We start from the raw sequence: 20,990 nt of genomic DNA, 5'->3' as shown, positions 1-20,990 counted from the left end.
GACAATATATTCAGACAGCATAAGACAATGCAATAGGACTAAAGGTAAAGTGTGCCATTAAATTGCAACCAAGTCAAGGCGAGTCCATGAAGTTTTACCTCATCAGGTTTTAAGGCAAGAAATGAGCAGAAGATTGCAAAATCAGAAAACAATGCAAACAAAAGCAGTATAAGATAGTAAATACCATAAATAATGAAGACAATGGAATTACAAAAATGAGGAGATTGGCTGATCACCCCATGAAAGGTGTAATCTTAACTGTCTAGGTATCCTGCTGAAATTGTACCCTGCAATGTCATACTGGTGCTAAATTACAATGGCATGGATCCAACCAAGACATTCTGCCAACGGAGCAGCTTTTCCATTTGTCGAAGGTGGTGTGATGATTTCTGCCCTCCCACTATGTATCCCCACTTGCCCCCTATGCTGTACCTTAGGATCTGCTGAGTCTTAGGAACAAAATTTCAGGGGACAGAGTGGGCTGTATCCGAATGGGGAAAACACGAAAGTCTTGCTCTGTGAAGCCCACAGGTAGTTGAATACACAGCAGCATGATATATATTCTAGTGCAGTCATTCCCAGCCTTTTGGAATAGGAGGACCCTTTTTAATGTCAATTTTTTTGGGATAGTAGTTGTTCTACTAGTATTCATTGACTGAGAAAATACATCAGTAATGCTTTTAAATGAATTTGTATTTTTATTAATCACTACCGCGTTGTGTGAGACATATTATTTATTCGGTCTACAGAAAGTACCTTTGCTTATTTGTTATACTGAGTCATTTAATGAGATGGCTAGTTCTGTTTTGCAGACTGGAAGTCTGACCGAAGGCTAGACAGTACAGACCAAAGACTTGACACAGTTTAAGAGACTTTCATGCGTTTGAATAAGTTGAAGTTGAATAATTTTGGAGCTGGAATAATTTGAATAACTGGTGTAGCTACCTAGAGTGACCCCCTTTGCTTAAAACAGTTAGTAGTTAGTCTGTACTCATGGGAATTCCCTTGGCTGGACAATGAGCTTTCAGTCCCCAACAGAACAATTGGAGGATTTTATTTTTATTTTAATCCTGCTTTTCAGTGGTAAATGGGCTTCCAAAGGGGCTCCCAGGTATCAGAATCTAACACAAATAATGATTAAAGTGCAGTAGAAAATGTTCCTTGTGGAGCAATTGCCAATTGTGCTGGATCTGGGCGCGATCAAGGGATGCCTGGTTACTGTGCCTCATGGCCTCAGTAAAGCACTTGGGTTGGAGGAAGGGGCACCTCATCGACAGAATACACCGTCAGATGTCTGGGCTGCAGGTCTTTTCCACAGTTCATAATGTGGTGATTAGTAATCTAGATGGCAAAATAAGGACAAGTGGCACCTTAATGAGTAACAAAGTATATTCCACAATAACCTTTCTTCTTTCAGAGCTCACTTCAGATGTGAGAACTGTCTAGGGGCAACCCCTCTTCCCCACAGTTACCTGGCTGCAGGGTGGTCGAAAGGGAGACACCACATCCTTGTGAAGATCCTGGACCCTGATAGCTTCCTGATGCAATCTGGGTCTCTGCAGGCTACCAAAGATGTGGGAGGGGCCAGGGAACTAACTGACAGACCCACAAGGAAGCCACCAGCCAAACAATGGCTCCTTAAAAGGCCACAGCCCGTGTTTCCATTCAAGGTGTGGGCATTTCCAGCTGTCACTGGAGATGGGAGGGAGTGGTGATGAGAGCCAATATGTCCTACCCAAGCCTCTTGGGAGGAGCACTTTGTGAGTAGGCAAGCAGCCCTGACTGGGCCAGGGTAGATTTGGGAGTGTCCAGCAGATAATGGCTTGGCACTGCCTGATGGGATGGGGACTCGGAGCAGGCAGACCCAGTTGGGGAGGCATTAACCACACTGCAGCAAGCCAGCTGGTGGATGAAACCCAGCCAACAGATGGACTGACACAGAGTTGGGAGGGCATGGCCACCATGGAGGTGAGTTTGGGGGAAGGCACAGGTGGGGAAAGTCAGAAACCTGCCCAAGCTGGATGGATTTATGGATCCCTTGCAGTAACTCCTCAGCCCCCCAGGGGTCCCCACACCCCAGATTGGGAACCGCTGTTCTAGTGGAAGAAGCTCTGGTAAATCAAAAGAAGGTTTCATTATAGAAGACTCCTCATTAAGCAGAAAGGTGCGAGAAGATCTAACCCATGATCTTTATAGATAGATATTCAGATAGAAGTGTTTAATTAAAGACAGTTCCTCTGTATTATAACTGTGTCAGAGTTAATCCTTCAACTTTAATGAACTGGTGTTTATTCTATTTATCATGGTATACTCAAAGATGGAATTAATTATACACCAATATGCACAGTACATGTGTATACGTTTGCGTGCGCTTATATATAATGATGGCATATAGCATATCTTGGTAATGATGTATAAAGCTACAATGCAAGAGAGGCTGGAACAAGAGCCTCCATTAAACCATAGTTTTCTCTCGTGGCATCCCCTTTGTTTCAGTGAGCTCGCCTAGGATAAAGCAGGAATCCTTGAATAAGTCAAGGAATATGAACAACACCATAGAGGCTTTAGGAAATAACGGCGCCCTTATCGATGGTACTTAGTTGTAAGATTATAGGGTTTGAGGTAAAGCTTGAAATGAGCAACTTTTCATTTCCCTTTACCAAGACATCCTCTTTTTTTTAATAACAAAGATTAAAATGCTGTCTTTTGAAATCTCTTTTGTTGGGCAGAGTGCACAATACGAATGACTAATTTTTAAATTAGTTATGCATTCTTAATTGGCATGTTATCCTTATAAATAGCAGTATTAGCACCAGTTAAAGCCTGCAAATCAGCACAGTACCTGGCAATAACACAGGTTCGCTTTAGGCACGGACCTGCCTATAGAGGACCAGCAAGAAATTTCTATAGTGAGGATTTAGGAAAGCCCTTGTGACAAATGGGTGACAGTGAAAGTTCCTCTGCTTCCCCCCGCCCTTGAAAAATTCCTTTTAAATCTCTGGATTAACATGCTTGTTTACTATTATACTAGAAGGCAAATCCATTGATCATATTTGATATCATACCAAGGAAAGATGTTTGACTGCTGCCTTACGCATAAGCCTCATATCCTAAAGCCTCACAAAAAGGTTAGTGCTTGTGCTCAAATTACCAGAAGACTTATAGGACTATGAGAAATGGGTTGTGTGTCAATAGCTCTCTTCACAAGTTACAGTGAACACATGTACAATCTGTGTGTAGGGTACATTTTATTTTTTTCTTTACAGACACCTTGAGCAATTCTTATGATACATTCATATCATATGTCATTAAAAGCTCACATTTATCCAGGTAAATTTGTAAGGTGAACACATGTGGCTCTTTCTTACCAGCAGATGTACACATATACATGCAGGATGCACTTGTGTTCACAGTAACATGTCAACAGGGGTAATGTTCTGAACACCAACATGTTGGTTCGTTTATGCAGGCGCGTTTGCAACATGGGGGGCACCCTGAACTTCATGCAGCAATGAAGGCTTCCAATGTCCAGGCTTCCGGTTTTAGTTGTCATTATTGCTGATGGTCACCGGACCCCCTCCCAGTCAGAAGTCTGCTGCATATATTTGTTATGTTTGTCAAGGTCTTGTGGCAAGTCTTAATTCAATTTAGACAGTAGACCACTGTTCCCTTTACTAACATCACAAGCTGCCTGAGACCTTCAAAATGCGAATCATTTGTCTTTGCTCACTGCCAGCTCCAGCGACTGCCAGGATTATGTAGCACTAGTGGGAACTGTTGTGTATGTACATAGTTGGGGAGTAAGCAAGGGGAGACCTAGGAGCTTGAGTTCTGCACGAAGGATCCTAAACCCTGCTCACCCTATTGGTCAAGCAAACGGACCCCATTGGCTCTAAGCCAACATGTACCATTGGTCACCAAGAGGTTACGTCCCCCTATCACGGATCAAGGGGGGAGTGGCCGCAGGTGGCCAAGGGGGCATATAAACAGGGTTTGCTCATTGTGTTAACCAGTTCTGTTCCTGCAATCAATAAACACGGTTGTTGTTTGAACTCTGTCTCCCACCTCGTGAATCCTTCCCACGCGGACTTAACAGGAACCATCTCAACATGATACGGAACCTGTAAATACAATGGATGGCATTCAGGGAGCGCTTTCTATGATCAGAAGGTACCTCTATTCATACAAAGCCTCCTAATTTCTATAGCTATCCCCTATCCGGCTCTCGATCTGCACACTACACTTCATGGGGCTCCAGAGGATTCCCACAATCCTCACAGCCAGATTTTCTGGACAGTATGGGGGCCTGCATTGGGAAGGAGGAGTTGGGAATGCAGTTGTAGCTCTTAGGACCCAGCTTAATCTCTGTCATACATATTACAGCCACAGCCTCTGCATGTTAATGGGAGGCTGGCCCGTGTCCCATGGTTTCTGTTGGAATATACTTTCAAGTAAGTGCCATTTGGATTGCAGTCATAATTACCTATAATTCCTCCCAGAGGAGATCTTTCAGCTCCCAACTCACTTAGCTTTCAGAAAGCTGAATTCATTTTTTGGATAATGCGTCCAGACACTGGCACTGAGATAGCACCGAGTACGACGACTTTTTGTGGTCTGCATATAAGAATTTTGGATTAGGTGGATATAGTAGCTTTTATTGGATTTGGTTTTTATGCTGTTCTTGCTGTGTGGCCTGAGCTTTGGAAAGAACAGGATATAAATGTTTAAATGTTTTAAGAAAATATAGAGTGAGTCAATCTGTATGTGTGTGTCAAGTGCCATCAAGTCGCAGCCGACTTATGGCGATCCCTTTTTGGGGTTTTCGTGGCAAGAGACTAACAGAGGTGGTTTGCCAGTGCCTTCCTCTGCACAGCAACCCTGGTATTCCTTGGTGGTCTCCCATCCAAATACTAACCAGGGCTGACCCTGCTTAGCTTCTGAGATCTGACGAGATCAGGCTAGCCTGGGCCATCCAAGTCAGGGTCAAGTCAATCTAAAAGATATTAATACTTTGCAATTTTCAGTTAAAGAAGAAGGTGATCACTCAAGAAAGAAGAAGAAGAAGAGTTGGTTTTTATATGCCTACTTTCTCTATCACTTAAGGCAGAATCAAACCGGCTTACAATCATCTCCTCCCCCCACAACAGACACTCTATGAGGTAGGTGAGAGCCCTAAGAGAACTGTGACTAGCCCAAGGTCACCCAGCTGGCTTCATGTGTAGGAGCGGGGAAACAAATCCAGTTCAACAGATTTGCGTCCATCACTCATGTGGAAGAGCAGGGAATCAAACACGGTTCTCCAGATCAGAGTGCACTGCTCCAAACCACCGCTCTTAACCACAACACCATGCTGGTGTAATCAGAATAAGTTTCAAAACTGTAGACTAGCTTATCAAATATCACACTTGTCAATGAACAGAGTTAAGACCCACGATTAACAGTTTTACATTGACAGTGCCAACCTAAGCAAAGCTACACACTTCTGAGTGTATTGAGGTCAATGGAACTCAGTTGAGGATTGCACTAAGTATATTCTGAGTAAATTTATATCAGCAAGAACAAGTTCTGATCTTTCTCTGCACGATCTGATCTCTTGGCTGTATTATCTGTGACTTCTTGGTTGACAATGAAAATATTCCTCATGTGAAGTTATGAAATTTTCAGCTCAATTATGAGTACTGTTATCTGTTTTGTACTTGATGCAAGGGCTGTTTAACGCACAAAGGAAGATATTAAATTATACTTCAGCTGAGTTATACTATGTACATTCTTAAGATCAACAGATGTTACAGGGTTGGGTTTTTTTGCAAATATTTCTCATGGTTTAACAACAATTATATACGATTCTGGATCTTGCCCCCTTCTTTCAGATGAACTATGTTTTTTTCCCCTTAATTGTTCACTGAACCAAGAGTTGGTAGGATTCCTGTGTAATTTGCTAAAAACACAAAGCAAACTCAAAGTGCCAACATTGGATTTAAAAATGTGATGTGTTTGAAAATGGAAATTTGACCACTCCAAATGGCAAAAATCTTAATTTCTATTAGGATTTTATGAACGGTCTGATTACAGGTCAGAAGAATTTCACGTCCCTCAGAAGCCTTCTGCCTGCAACTAGGCAAAAGATTGGTATGGGCATGAGAGAAAGGCAATTCTTTGTACTTAGAACGTATATTACATTTTATGTTTCCTTGGAGAAAATAGCCACATTGGATGTATTATCTTTTTGGAGATTTGTTTATTTTAAAAGACCACAGATCAGTGCTCTTTTTTATTCCTTGGAGAATAAATGAAAGTGAAAAGGGGGGTTACTACTCTCTTGAGGCACTGAAATAAAATGTGGTCACAGGATGCATGGGGAATAGGCTTGCCAGCTCCAGGTTGGGAAATACCTGGATATTTTAGGGGTGGGGACTGAGGAGGGCAGGGTTTAGAGAGGGGAGGGACTTCAATGCCATACAGTCCAATTGCCAAAGTGGCCATTTTCTCCAGGTGAACTGACCTCTGTCAGTTGGAGATCAGTTGTAATAGCAGAAGATCTCCAGCTAGTACCTGGAAGTGGGCAATCTTAATGGGGAAGCAGCTGCAGCCTCTATATGCCCTTCCTCTGCCCACCCCTGACACTGTGTGCAAGGTGCACAGTGTTCCTTCCCATCAGCGGCTGCAAACCCTGCCCCTTCCCTCACCAAGGGAGAGGGTGCCAGAATGGCCTTCATTTTTGCATTTACTCAACAGTGCAGCCATAAGCAGAGTTATACCCTTCTAAATTCAGTGAAGTCAGTGGGATTAGAAGGGTATAACTACTTTGGATTGCACCATAATTTATTTTAAACTTTAACCCACCCTTCAGCAGGAGCTTCCATGGCAGGTAGAACCAAAAAGGCAAAAGTCCTGCACACTTTGTATCTAGTTCTAAACATTTAGGCTTTGTATGTGAGGACAGGAAGACATAGCTCATGCAAACATATGCCCATGTCTTATACAGTGGTGTAACGGTTAGAGGTTCAGACTAGGATCTAAGAGACCCAGGTTCAAATCCCCACTCATGCCATGGAACCTTGCTGGCTGACCTTGGGCCAGTCACACACTCTCAACCTCATCTACCCCACAAGGCTGTTGTAAGGACAGAAAGGAGGAGAGGAGAACAATGTAAGCTGCTTTGGCTTCTCATTGGGGAGAAGGTAGGATATAAATGAAGTAATTTTTTAAAAAAGTACAGAACCAAACTGTTCATGTCATATATGTGTGTGTGTGTGTAAAGTGCTGTCAAGTCACAGCCGACTTATGGCGACCCCTTTTGGGGGTTTTCATGGCAAGAGACTAACAGAGGTGGTTTGCCAGTGCCTTCCTCTGCACAGCAACCCTGGTATTCCTTGATGGTCTCCCATCCAAATGGCACAGGTGTGGAGCCTACCACTCTTCAACCACTTCTCTGAGTAAAGTTTGAAGCCTTCTTCCCATCAGATGAAAGCTCCTTAGACTGAAGAGCCACTTAGGCTGGGGGTGGGCTCCTTAGGTTGAATCCATACGATCGGATCTACCTCCCGTTTCCTAGCTGGAGAGGTGCATGAAGACAGTGAACAGTGCACAACAGAATCTTGCATCACTGAGAATTCATTCCTGAGCCTGGGGGCTCAATGGGCTAAGAGGCAACCAGCCCCCTATGCCTGCATCCATGCCCCTTGCGCCATGCAAAGTTGCATGGATGCCTTTGTAGTGCCACTTGTGGCTGCACTCCAGGGCTGGTGTGGCAGCGCGGCCCATGGATGCCGGCTTGGCCTCCCACCAGTGTCCTGCTCGTGCTCACGCCGGCCTCCTGGGAGGCATTCCCGGGGTGTTCCAGGAGGCAGGGCTGCTGGTAGGCTGCCTCCTAACCCCTTCCAGCCCAGGAACGCCCTCCTCCAAAACAGCTTTGCTGCACAAGGTCTTTCCTTGTACAGCCTCGCTGTTCTCTATTGGGAAAATGCCCCATTTTTTAATTTTTACATTTAAAAAGGCTTTTCTTAGCCTTACAGTGGCCGGGGAACTTCTTTGGAGGTTCTGCGGCAGCCCCTTGGCTATGCCATTCCCGGCTGCTGCAAATGGCAGGAATGAGCTGTGATTCTCCAGGCATCCTATCCAGTTGGACCAGAGGCCCCTTCAACAGTACATCACTTTTTTCTCTATCCCTTTAAACCTGCTGGCACCGATAGGGACAATAGTGCAAGAAAGTTGTACTGTTCTACCCTCCAGTATATCTGCCATTGAGAGTTGAGTCAAGACTGGAGGAGGGATGGCTGTGAATGGGGGAGAAAAAGAGTTTGGGGAAAGGGTGTTACCTGCGGTACAGAGTCCAATGAACTCTCCCTGTTCAAAGGGCCACACATATCTGTAGCCTGACCCGGGCTGGACTTTCCCTTAGTCTTCATGATGGATGCCGAGCTGAGGCTATTGTGAGCTGCCACAAAATAAATCTAGTTGTACTTTGCCATTGCTGGTGTGGCCTTCGTATACAGTATACATCTAGCTTTATAATGTCGGGATATCATGAACAGCCGCACTTCACATGAACACATGAAGTTGCCTTCTACTGAATCAGACCCTTGGTCCATCAAAGTCAGTATTGTCCGCTCAGACCGGCAGTGGCTCTCCAGGGTCTCATGCTGAGGTCTTTCACATCACCTATTTGCCTAGTCCCTTTAACTGGAGATGCCGGGGATTGAACCTGGGACCTTCTGCATGCCAAACAGAGGCTCTGCAAACTGAGCCACAGCCCCCTTCATGATCTCAAGCAGAGAAAGGCCTTCCCCAGAATCTGCTAGTTGAGATCCTTTGATTAGATATGCTTGGGGTTGAATTAACCTCTAGCATACAAAGCAGATGCTCTACCCCTGATCTAAAGCCCCTTCCCCACCAGGCTCCTCCATCAAGCCTGGTGGTATTCCTGCTAGAAGTGCTAATCGTTGGCTTCTTCCCAGGTTTCTGTTAATTCATCACATATTATGGAACTGCAAGAGAGAAAGTCTATCACAATGTGTTTCCTAAGGATGGCAACTCTCAACGCAACAAAAGAAGCATGTCAGGGAAGCATGTCAAAAGATGACTTTCTCTAGGAAGTGCTTGGAGACTGTGTCCTTAACGCACATGTGAAGTTGAAAACCTTCCCATGAGGCAGTAAATGCAAGATGCTTCCAGAATGATCTCTCTCCTATTTTAAAATAAGACCTGCTATGGGAAATGTTGTTCTTCTGCATATATATTTTAAATGCATTAGTGCTGGTGCCTATACAGCTTCATTTTAATTTGATTCTCAGTCCTTATATGGGAAGCACAAAAGGCAACACTGAAGTCGAGAAAGCAGGAAGACAGTCAGTTACATATGTTTAAAGCAAATTTTTAAAATTCAATTTAAAAAATCAGACTTACTGATTATAGGAAGGTTTGAGAAGACATATGCCCTGAGCATCTTCAGAGTGAAATTCTGAAATTTTGCTGTACCTTCCTTCCTGCCCCCCCTCTTTGAATTTCTCATTGATCAAGATGGAATTTATTAGAAACTTTCTACAAATTCCTAAAAAAAGGGGGGGGGAATAGCTTGTCACAGGGAAAAATTGGGTAAAGAGGCTTCTTCAGCTTATAATTTTGCCACCACTCAATTGCCCTTTCTTTCTCATGCAGTTCTCTTCTTCTCTCAACAGTGATTGAGTTTGCATAGTTTGGGAATACATACTGTTACCTAAAGCAGTTTAGATAAATCAGTTGTATCTCAAAACAGTCAGAATCTACTTGTGCATGTAAAAAGTTCATCCTCTGCTTCCTCCCTAGCTCAAAACATTACAACTGTGTTTTATGTACCAGCATTGTGTTCTGTTCTGCAGTGGGTAAGTCAGGATCCCAGGTTGAACCCACATTATGGACACTTCTCCAATCACTTCTAGCAGAAGCTCATCCACTTGAATACACTCTACTGTGCTTCTCTGTGGTCTCAAATTATGGGGAGAATAAGAGTTCCATTTCCATTCACAGTAGCACTAGGAAGTACCCTCCATCTGCCGCTGCAGCAAAAGAGCGTTCACATCTAATGCATTCTTAAAGGTGTCCAACTGAGGTTAGATACAGAATACATTCAAAGCAGGGGAAATGATACCAGGAACTGTAGACATAGCTTACATCTTCCGGATACAGTTATCAGCCACTGCAAGTATTTCTGCGCATATAAATCATATTTTTCTTTGTTTATTTATTTATTTCTCATATTTATATCCCTCCCTCCCCCCACCGACAAAGCTAGTTATAAATAGGTATTTCACTGATAGAGATGGAAAACCAGAATTACATTTTTATAGGCTGAATTATATATTCTGCATACAGAATTTAAACTGTCTTATTCAAGGATAGTGGGATTTGAATTCTAAGTGGCAACAACTGATATCTTATTCTCAAGCATGGTTTTTTGGACATTGTCGTGGCTTTTGGTTTTCATATTGCAGTTTGTGGTTGCTGGTAATAATGTCATCTAACCCACGCCCCTTTACTGTGAGTCCAAAGAGGGAATTACAACCACTTTCCTCCTTTCCTCTACTATCCCCTAAGGTGCATCTCCCAATATTTTCTAGAGTCCTCAACCCAAATGTTCAGTGGGATGACAGCAAAGAGCCTCACCAAGAAAGGGGAGGTGACAGTGATCCTTGATGAGAGCTCAGTTCACGGTTCTCTGGATCCAAGTCAGTATATCTGAATAGGATTTTGTTGTTGTTGTTGTTACTTTGGATTTCTGTGTGTTTTGTATGTACCTTTTGTTTAGCCGAGAGTCCGAGACTGTGGCTTTCAATGTCAATTTCTATAAGGGGTTTCCGATCAGACTAAATGCTTCGTGACTGTGTAGTGCCTGTAAATGTATTCCATATGGAAACCAGAGAGGTTTCCTTGGAGGAGAGGAGCATCCCCCCAGCGCAATGCTAAAGGATCTGCATAAACTGCCGGTGTCAGGAGACAGGGAGAGCTGGAAAGGGCTCTCCTGCCTCAGCGGAAAACAGGGGTACCTCGAAGCACCTTTGTTTTGTGGCAGGTAAGCACATGGCTTGGGGAAGGCATGGGCTTGGGTCTCCCCACCCCGCCCATCCCAGAGCCTCATTGCTGATTAGCTGTTTTTCCCAATCAGCCGCTTGGCAATGAGGCAGGGAGGATGGGGCTGCTTCTTTTCTCCAGTGCCCCAGTTGGGGCCGCCTTGAACAAACCAGACCTGACGTCATCACTGACGCTGATCGCAGCCCCCAGCCTCGCCTTCCTAAACCTCCCGCCGGTTGCAAGGGGGGACCTGGCAACCCTACTAATTGACTCTCATCACACGAGGGATGAGGGAATGTGTAAGCACAGGGCTTGTATTGCTGTGTCACATTCTGAGTTGTCATGCTCAGAGCATGTTGAAGAAACAGAAGGCATAAAAAGTCAGAAGAGGCCAGCGTTCCATCTAGTCTGGCATCTTGTTTCACACAATGGTCAGTGAGCGGCCTCAGAAGGCAGAAGCCGGGCCCGGAGGCCAAACTGGAAAGGAAGGAAATCTGTTTGTGGTCAATGAAATACATTACGGACCCAAACAAGAATTTTAGGAGGAGGGAAAGAAAAGAAACTATGCCCCAAATTATGGGCTGGCTTCAATAATGGAGGGTGGGGATGGGAAGAAATGGTTTGGAGACATATTGATTAGGGCTGTAGGGTTGCCAGCTTTCTCCTTGGGGCAGGGAATCTCCTATCCCCGGCTCTCATTGCCCACCGTCGCTCAGCTGGACAGTGGAAGGAAATGCCCAGGTGATGGGGCACGATCAGTATCCCCAGTGTTATGATATCACTTATGTCACAACCCAGAAGAGATGTCATTACACTGGGTGATGGTGTAGCATTCACCCAAAACTCGACGTTGCTTCTTGGAAGTGATATCATTGTGCTGGGGAGATGCCAATCCCCCACCCTGCAAAACAGAAGTTCCTGCCTCCCACATCTTCCACTGGGAGTCAGGCTTTGCCTGGCAACCCTGTAGGGCAGGAGCTGATGCACACTGCCCACAGAATTTCACAGACCTATAAATATGGCCAATAATAAAAACTATGAAGAACTTTCTGACGTCTCCCTGTAATATGTATACATGCTAAATAACACTAAAGTAGAATAATAGAATCACAGAGTTGGAAGGGTCCATACAAGCCATCTAGTCCAACCCCCTGCTTAATGCTTAATGCCTGGAGCACCCCTGATAAGTGCTTGTCCAGCCTCTGCTTAAAGACTGCCAATGAGGGGGGGGGGTATCCTTAATTTGTTGCTGTACGTATGTGTGCTGTTGCTGTTTTGGGAATATTAATGATTTCGTGAAAAAGATTTAATAGTAATGATTTGATGAAAATCATGAAACTAATCAAACTTGACAAATGTAGACTTGACAAGTCTACACTACCTAGGGTTGCCAGTTCCCTCTTCGCCACTGGCAGGAGGTTTTTGGGGTGGAGCCTGGGGAGGGGAGAGACTTCAATGCCATAGAGTCCACTTGCCAAAGCAGCCATTTTCTCCAGGTGAACTGATCTCTGTCATGTGGAGATCAGTTGTAACAGCAGGACATCTCCAGCTAGTACCTGGAGGTTGGCAACCCTAACACTACCTCCTAGTAAAACAGTGTCTGATGAAAGGAGGTTGTGAATGTGTTTTGGGGAAAAGTGGGAGGAGACCAAGTTTGGTGGGTTGCTCCAAGGGAACAACAATATGAGGACCTCTTCACTTAAAAGGACACTACTGGGGGGGAAATTGTCATGCCGCAAACCATGCCTAGTGTGTGCACTGTTGCTCATTTGCAGGCTAACTACTTACGCTACTTTTGGTCAAGTGATCTTGTTAAAGCCAATGGGATTTCAAGAAAGAAATCTCAAAGGTTAATCTATCCATTATTATAAATATTTATAAATGGGCTGGATAAATCATACAGTGTAATTATCTACCTAACTAGTCAAGCCATTAGGACATTAAGTAGCACAAATCAGAACTCATTTGCTGCCTTACTGCAGTGATATTGATATGCAACTGCTCAGCAGCAAGGGCTCAGGAGCATTTACTGTGGTTTTAAAAGGACTGGAGAGCCACCCGGTAATATTTTCAGTCAGTGTTTTGCTCCTGCTCTTTATGTAAATAAAAGTCAGACAGATACAAATGGTCTAATTAAAAACAAACCTGCCGAAGACCCCAAATACTGGCCATCTTAATATATCTTCATGGTGTTATGACTGCTGTCAGCATCGAACTATGTTAAGGGGGGAGACCAAAGCTTGCGTCCTAAAAGGTCTAGTTTTTGGAATGCAGACCATCAAACTTTCAACCTTTTCTTTGTAGTCTTTTATCGAATTATAACAGATTTTTAAAGTAAGTTTGTTCCAAACAATTTTTAAGTTGAGTTACTCTCCACACATCTGGAATTCAGGGGGAAAGCTTCTAGGCTTGAAGAGGTGATTTCCACATAGTACTTTCCCTGACACAGCTTAATTTAAATGTTAAGCAATGTTTGCTTATTTTCTGTGGTTCTTAAGACCATCAGGAGTGTGACTGGGTCTAGAGGCTTTATGTATTTTATGAGTCATGTTTAAAATCAGATTAATTTCACACATCTGGCAGACACCTTCCAGACTAATCTGTTTTAATTGCCACATTGATCATTGGATGTGTATGTATCTGCCCATTACTAGCTCATTTGCAGCTGGACTTCATATCTTTCGTTTTTCTTTCCTGTATTTATAGGATCTTATGTACTACTTATGTGAAATTATTAGATCTTCAGTTATCAAAATTACAGTATCCTAAAAACGCTTTCCAGGGATTAAGCCCCACTGAATATACCTGAGTAGGATTCTGAATGGACCTGTTTAGGATTGCCCCCTTCCTGCTCTCATAGGATTTAGATGATGTAATCGAATTTGCCACTTACTTTTAAAATACTAGTGTAGTCTTACAAAGGATATGTGGGTAACTTGTAGCTAGGATCTGAATAGTTGTGCTTCCTTTTCCCTCAGAAATGTAGAGAATGTCAGCAAGTACAGCCTCTTTACAGATGTTTGACTGTGCTTCTCAATCTCACTGAAGTAATAAATGTCATGTTGTTATTATTTATTCCGCCCAGCAACTTGCTCCTGAGGCCACAAATGTTTTACAAATATGACTTTATCAAGAGAGAGGCGCTCTCACTGAAGTCTCAGGTACTCTGACAATGCCCCATATTTACTTGGCAGACTCCTTAAGCTACAATTTCCAGCTAATTTTAGAAAAAGAATGAGATTGACAATATAGGCACTGAGGATTTCTTCTCCTTGCCCTGTAGAGCTGGGGGCAGGGGTGGGGATAAGCAGCTGACATCCCCCAGGCAGTGTCTAACTTTGCCGCTGTGATCTATGGCTATAATTGTCAAATATGCAGGAAATATGCAGACTTGCTGGATTGTTGTTGTTTAGCTGCTCAAGGAAAAATGGAAACATAATTTTTTTTGCAGTGACATTTAAATGACAATCATATTTTTAAAAGTTGAAATCTTTCAGTGCCATCCTAAGCAGAGTTTATACCCTTCTAAGCCCACCTACATCATTGGACATTGAAGGATGTAACTCTGTTTTGGATGTCACTGTTGAGGAGCATGTTTTCCTCTGTGTGGATGGAGGTACAGCTCATTTTGGGAGTGGCAGAGGTAAACCTGGAGAATTAACTAACCCTTTAGAATGGCCCATCACACCTTGATTTCTCTTGAGAGTATCAGTTGCCATCCAAGTAGGAAATGAATCATTTAATAAGTTATTTACTTCCCTGTATGTGAAATGACGACTTTTAATTTTGATTCTGCTGTGCCATTCTGCACAACCCTGCTTGGTGAAGCATAATGCACACTGTGCGCATGTGGATCAAATGATATTTCATACTTTCCGAAATAGTTTTATGAGAATGCGACTCAAACAAATTGATAATGGTTTTCTTTCTGTTAGTCTAGAGGCCTAACAATTATCTCAAACTGTTTCATTGTTCCATTGTAAATTGGTTTAGTTGGAATTAGTTTTCTATTTCTTTTGTTGTTGCTGTTGTTGTAAGTGTGGCCTTAAACAATATTGGCTTTGCCTAATGATATGTACAGAAGACAAGCCTAAGTGGAACATCAGCCGTTTACATCAGCTCCAACAATTAATGCATGTTAATTTTTAATTACACTGATTGTACTACAGGCAGAATGTATGTTTTTTTCACAGAACAGATGTACTAGTCAGTTTTGCTGGTGAATATGCATATCGATTAGCTGTGGCCGCTGCCAGCACTGTAGAGACAGCCGGCTTCTAATGTGCTGACAAATGTATGCTTTACAGTCCTGGGGCAAATGGTTATGAATCCAAGCTAGAGCTACAGGGAAAGGATATTAGAGAAACAGCAACATACAGTTCACAACAGGAACCTTGGCTTCCTTGAGCATAGTCTTATTTTAAGAGCAAGATTCTCATAATTTTAGAAATCTTTGGCTGATCCCCACAGACAGATATCATTCCCGTGTGTCCATCATACTTTGGCACATTACTATATGCTGTTCTGATAGTAAGCACCTGCAGTGTGAGAGAAATTTCTCACAATATGATAAGGGAGTTATTAAGGGACGTATTAATGGCGGTCCATCACTGGTATCATGCCTCCATCACTGGCAATATGCCTCTGAATACCAGTTTCGGGTGGGTATCAACAGGGGGAAGTTTTAGCCTCCATATCCTGTAAGTGCAGACTGGCATTTCACTTACTGGGAAATTTCCTGGTGGGCCGCTACTCTAGAGGGTGACAAGTGGCCAGGAGCGAGCCAAACCAAGTAACCCTTGCAGAGGACACTTGGCCCAACCCAGGCCATTGTGACACTGGTAGTCGAGCCTACACTGTTGTCATTGTCACTGTGGCCTGGATCTGAGCTGCTTGACTTACCTTCTTCAGGGATATTTTCACATTCCTCCCTCATGTCTTCCAGGTCATCTGGGAAGTAGGATGCTGAGCAAAGGTAGACCACTGATTTGATTCAGCAGGCTCTGCTATGGTCTTAGTTCCAGAGGGGTAGCTGCATTAGTGTGTTGCAGCAAAAACAGAGAAAAGGCTTGTGTTCTTATGTGCTCCTGACCAGGATCCAACGTGATCATGACCCTTGCATGCCCTCATAGATACCAGGACTTCTCTCATTTTATTTGGAACCAGAAAATTTCATTCAATATGTAAAGCATCCCTGGCTCTCAAAGCAATTGCTGTTTCGGTTCAGATCCTGACATCAAGACTGCTGTAATCACAGAAGAAGTATGGAGTAGTCCTCTACACAGATCTGATAAGTCCCTAGGGTTGCCAGCTTTGTGTGTGAAATTCCTCTGGAGACTTGAGGGTGGTGCCTTGGGAGGACAGTTTGGAAATGTGAGGGAGCTCAGTGGAGATGTGATGCCACAGAGTCCACACTCCAAAGCAGCCATTTTCTCCAATGGAAGTGTGGAACTGATTTGTGTAGTGTGGAGATCAGTTGTAATTCTGGAAGATCTACCTGAAGGTTGACAACCCTAAAGTCAGTCTATGGCCTACTCAACCTTTTCTCTTACAGTAAAGGAATGCTATAAAATGAGTAGAATTGAGATTTGGCTCTATATGTAGAATAAAATGTATTAGGTAATCCAAAGCATGATGTGGCAAATTTATTTGGGGAAACTATGGTGGGTTAAAAAGAGTTAAATGTGAAATTATACTGGACTTCATTTAAGAGCTCTCATGTGATACTGATCAACTGTAATTAAGATCTTCTAATGAAAGAAGAGGTGATATAAGAACTCTTGTGCTTCCCATGATGGTTTCAGATCAATTGGTCCCACAGCAATGGATTCTGGACTAGACAAAGAAGGTATTACTGTCACTAACTGCTCTGTTATCTCAAGCTCTCCATAATTTTTTATAAAGCCAGAATGGGGTCTTCAGGAGACACAACATACATTTGGTCCCCGTCATGTCCTGTTGGCATATTTTGGTATTGATTGGCATGTATTACTTGATTCTAGTGACAGAATTTAGCAAGTAGCACATAACCTTTTTGCTAGCAGTTTATGCAAGAAATTAGTATATATTTTTATATTATGTAGTGTAATCATCCTCGTGTACTCTACAGTATAAAGGTAAAAGGTAAAGGTCCCCTGTGCAAGCACCAGGTCATTCCTGACCCATGGGGTGATATCACATCCTGATGTTTACTAGGCAGACTGTTTTGTTTACGGGGTAGTTTGCCTGTGCCTTCCCCAGTCATCTTCCCTTTACCCCCAGCAAGCTGGGTACTCATTTTACCGACATCGGAAGGATGGAAGGCTGATTCGACCTTGAGCCCGCTACCCGAAAACAACTTCAGTCGGGATTGAACTCAGGTTGTAAGCAGAGCTTGGACTGCAGTACTGCAGCTTACCACTCTGTACCACAGGGCTCCTCTGCAGTATAAGGGGGCACACAATAACATGCCTAGTAGACTCACCAAGCAGTCCTAAGGAGAATTACAACCTGCTGAGTTCATTGAAGTCAATGGTCTTAGAAGGGTGCAAACCTCCTTAGGATTGTGCTGTTTGAGAGGGATATGGGGTCTGTAACATAGTTACAGAGAAAGTAGGGATTGGGAAGAGATCCATACATAGAGATTGCTCCCTGATGTTCACAATGGAGCTGATGCTTAGCCACTGCCACGTTCATCCTAAACACAAAAAACACTGAACATTGGCTGTAATTTCTCCTTCTTTTCATTAGTTTCCTGCAGAGAAAGCAGTCCTTGTTTTGGTGTGGGAGCAAGAAGAATGACAAGCAATACTTGCAGCAATATTGGCATCTCAAGTCTTTTGTCTCAATTTCTTTTCTGAACTCACCGTTAATTACTCGTGCTAGTAATTATTCAGAGAGCTCCCTTATGCCGTACAAGCACATTATATTAAAAAACAAAATTAACATTTTAAACTCAGCCTAGTTACTTGGGTTTTCACTAAGCAGTCACTCCCAATCCCATCTATGGTACTTATTAGTCCTCAGTAGTATTTAGCACCTAATTGTAACTGACTGATTGTGCACCTAATCCTTGGCATATGTTGTCTATAGAGTCTGTTCTGAATGGCAGTTGGCTGTCCAAAGTCTTAGGAAGTCTAGCCCTGCTGCTTGAGATTACTGTTGATGGATCCTAGATAGGGTTGTCAGTTCTGGGTTGGGAGATTTAAAAGTAGAGCATGGGAGGGGAGGGGCTTGGGGAGGAGAGGGACCTCAGTGGGGTCGACTCTCCAAAGCAACCATTTTCTCCAGGGGAACTGATCCCTGTAGTCTCGAGATCGCTTGTGATTCTGGGAGATCTCCAGGTCTCACTTGGGGGTTGGCAAACCTAGGCTGGGGTTGCCACTTGCCATAGCAGCCCCTGATGGTGCAGGTAGTGGGGCAGAATGGCAACAGGGCTTGTGGCAACAAGTACTCTTCTATCTATGCCCCCCCTAGGCAATTGCCTAGGTGAGCATAATGGATGATTAAGCCCCAATTTGACAACCAATGATCTGAATGTTTAGACTCCTGGGTGTTAATTTATTATTTATCACTAAATTGCACTATTATCTTGAAAAGATTATGAATGCCTTGTTTATTTAATCCATTGGCTACTGCATTTGCACTGCCATCCTAAACGGAGTTAAACTCGTCTATGTCCACTGAAAACAATGAGCTTAGAATGGTATAACTCTTTTTATGATTGCGCCATAAATACATCAGTAAGCGAGACTCTAATACAATATTAAAATAATTCAATAATTTTCCAAAATTAAAATTTTTAATTTGATAGGCAGTTTTTAACTCTTTTGAGAGTAGCCTTTTTTACTCATTTCCAGTTGTGGCAAATACATCCCCCCTCCTTATTAACTGGGGATTTGCCCACCCTGTTTGTTGATTCTTGGCAGCAGTAATAAACCATCCCAGGTTTCCAATTGTTTCTGGCCAAGGACACCTCATAAGAGGGACAAAAATCCCACAGAGTCGATGTGATGCTAAAACGATAAAATACAACATTTATAGTATCTATCGAGAATCCTAGCTGATCGGCCCTTTTATCTACCATTTGTTTCCACTGCAACTTTATAATTATAATTCCCGAGACATTGCACATAGAAGTAGGGGCTTGTAAGAAGCACCAACTTTACCCAACACTTAAAAGTAGAGCACCAGGCTCTCATTTCGAGAGAATTCATTGCCAACTCAGCTTGTATTGCTGTATTGGCAACACATTTGGGTAAACCCGTGACCCGTCTTAAGAACTTATACAGAGGAGTTTCAATAGAACCAATTATTCCATTAATCCAAACTGAGACCCCATAAACTTGCTGAGGGTAGGGTTGCCAGGTCCCTCTTCACCATCGGTGGGAGGTTTTGGGGTGGAACCTGAGGAGGGTGGGGTTTGGGGAGGGGAGGGACTTCAATGCCATAGAGTCCAATTGTCAAAGTGGCCATTTTTTCCAGGTGAACTGATCTCTATCAACTGGAGATCAGTTGTAATAGCAGTAGATCTCCTGCTAGTAACTGGAGGTTGGCAACCCTAGCTGAGGGACTATCTTAGCCTCAAATATTTTTATAGATGCTGGTATGAACTGCCTTCATCATCTGAAATAAAACTTAACAATTGCATTAATTACTCCACTTTACTTCTAGCCATTTTTATATAGTAGTTCCAGTTCAATCTGGCATTAAACAAAATGCCCAAATGGACAAAGTTGTCCTCCAGCTGTTCAATCTCGTGGCCTTTCACTTCTGGTATCTGTTCTTCTGACTAAACACTACTACCCTAGTCTTCTGAGAATTTATCAAATGCTCATTTTTGCAGTATTCCTCTAAAGTAGAGATTAATTTGCGCAACCCACTTGCTGTCCAAGGCAAAATTGCCATATCATTTGCACACAACAGAATTGGAATCTTATTATCAGCCAATACGGGATGATATTGAGAACTAGTCATTTGTAGTCGAGCTGGTAAATCACCTATATATAATATAAATAATAAAGGGGTAAGGGGACAACCTTGTCTTACCCCCTTTCTTAATGGAATATCTCCTGACAGCCCCCCCCCCCCATTCCCACATCTAACCCTGGCTGCAGGCCATTCATACAGCTTAATTATCAGCCAGTCAGTCGATAAATGTTTGAGATAATTTTTCCCAAAGATGCGGGCGGGATACCGTATCACAAGCCCCTTGCAGATTGATAACGGTGACAAATAAACTTCTGCGACTCCCTGAAGCATATTTATATATTAAATGGGAGAGTATTAGACACCAGTCAGTTGATGAATGGCCCTTTCGAAACCCAGCCTACTCTGGGCTCAAGACGTTGTGTTCTATAACTCAGTCTAACAGCTTCCCATGTAAGTATTGTGCATATAATTTGCCACAGTTGAGATCAGGCTAATTGGACAGTATGAGGAGGGATCTCTCCTATTACCTGTCTTAAAAGATTGGTACCATTATGGACTTGGCCCATGTTACTAAGAACTGACCTGTTTCATTTATTTTTGCCATCACATGAACAAAAACTCTTGCCCAATATTCTGGATCTGATTTAAGAAGTTCTGCAGGGACATAATCAAGTCCTGGTGCATTTCCCTCCTTCATTACTGATATCAGTTGTTTAATTTCATCTGGAGTAACTGGATGTCAATGACTACTCAAATCCAGATGTGGGGCCACCAACTCTATGTACGATGTTTTAAATACTTCTTTATAATGTTGCTCCTGTTCCTTGGGTGTCACCCCAACCCACAGAGGTTCCCTGCTTTGTGCCCCTGCTGTCACTATTTCCCAGAAACCTTTCATATTATTTGTTTCAGTCATGGTAATTAATCTTTCCCAAGCCCGAACTACTGCCTGCCGTTTCTTATGTTTGCGCATTAATCTCCATTCCCTTTTATGCCTAAGGAGGCTTTCTAACTTAACAAGAGAATTAAATTTT

Source organism: Euleptes europaea, chromosome 15, assembly GCF_029931775.1.
Source record: "Euleptes europaea isolate rEulEur1 chromosome 15, rEulEur1.hap1, whole genome shotgun sequence".
NCBI lineage: Eukaryota > Metazoa > Chordata > Lepidosauria > Squamata > Sphaerodactylidae > Euleptes > Euleptes europaea.
The sequence above is the reverse complement of the archived record's forward strand: the minus strand, read 5'-3'. Positions refer to the sequence as shown.